This window comes from Opisthorchis viverrini, assembly GCF_000715545.1.
Source record: "Opisthorchis viverrini unplaced genomic scaffold opera_v5_37, whole genome shotgun sequence".
In the NCBI taxonomy this organism is placed as follows: domain Eukaryota; kingdom Metazoa; phylum Platyhelminthes; class Trematoda; order Opisthorchiida; family Opisthorchiidae; genus Opisthorchis; species Opisthorchis viverrini.
In genome coordinates this window covers 2414995-2416572 of record NW_008751693.1, presented here as the reverse complement: position 1 = coordinate 2416572, position 1578 = coordinate 2414995, and positions in this window count along the sequence as shown.

Here is a 1578-nt window from a genome sequence, read left to right as displayed (position 1 = left end):
CAGCGGCTTCCGTAATCAGTAGTACATAAGCGGAAGCTAAAAGAGGGAAGAGGGCTGTCAGCTCACCTACAGTAATTACGTTCTGAATTCTGGTTCTCAAGGCATAAATAAATACAGAATACGGCGTACAGGTAAGCGCCACTTGTTCTCCTGCTTGTTTCATTGCGCGCACAATAAGGCATCAAATCATGGTTTTCAGGTTTTTAGAACCAACTTCAAGGTATTTGGGGTGCTTACGAAAACGGGTCTGCGGAAGCTACAGTTGAGCGTGATTCAAGGCCAGAAAGATGGTCAGCCCTAGTGATGTGAGCCAATCAGACACAGTACACACATGGGGTGAAGAAACAAAGAAGTACGTAAAAGTGAAGGCGTCGTCCGCTGTAGAATGTTTTCGTCTACTGGCCCTGCCGGATGCAGCTATCAATGTACCCCGACCGAATACACCACGGTACACTACATACCCACATGTATGCCCCAAGCTATTTTATCATTTTCTTCTTACACTCGCCTTCGACGATAACTTGTTACCAAGCCGACATTTTTCGGCGAAAAATGGGGGAAGAAATAAGTGATAGGGCTCGGAAGAACCAGCGAGGAATTGACACGCGGCACGATGAGAGTCAATTTATGCACAAACCAAACCCGAGCATATGATTGGTCCAAAGTGGTTCAGCTGGTCAACTATATTTTCCCACAAGGTCACTAGGCGGGTGCTTGGTGGAGTGGGATAAACGTGAGGGTGGAGAACTGCCAGTTCGCTAGTTCGCTGCTCGAACCTGGGCCACGTCGCCTACATTTTGCCAACTTCTTAGGTCAGTTTATTTTAACTATCCATATCTGCTTAATTGCATATGCCGGATGAGAACACTCCGTTCACTGATCCATAAGGTTTTTGAAAAGCGGTGGATCACGTAAATTTGTGTCATAAATAATTCTATCTGACAAAGAATAGAACATCTGACAAAGAATCTGACAAAGAGAACATACGCAGACGATAATCGACTGATATCGCGCTTCAAATCGGATTCCCATGTTGACTCAAAAAGAGGGACAATATTGACCCTCCACCTGTGGTTTCACGGATTCACGGATTGATACGCAGGATCGAGGCTTTTGCCCAAGTCTCCCGGATCGGTTTTGTTCTTGTCGGTCAGTGGCTGTCGTTCACCTGAAAGGCACAAGTGAAAAAAGGGTGTAGCACTGCTCTTTATGTTCTCAGCGCGGGGCAGTATGCTCGCCAGCGCGAGGATTCGCATAAATAAATGTCTAATAGTGCTTTGAATTGGGTTCGAGAAGGAGCGTGTACAACCGTCGGAGGAAGGTTACTCCACGGAGCTACTACCCGAAATGAAAAAAAGTTTTGTCTAATGAATGTGTGTGCCCTGAGCTTGAAAATTTTCTTACTATGCCCTCGCCGGGTGTTTGCTGGGTCAACGGTAAAAAACCTGTTTGTCAAGCTTTGTTCAAACGGGGCATAATTAAGAATTAGCTCCCCTTGGAGGCGACGGTGCTCCAGGGGAAAGAGATCAAGCATCGCGAGACGCGTTTTGTAGTCCACGGATTCGAGGCAGGCAGCCA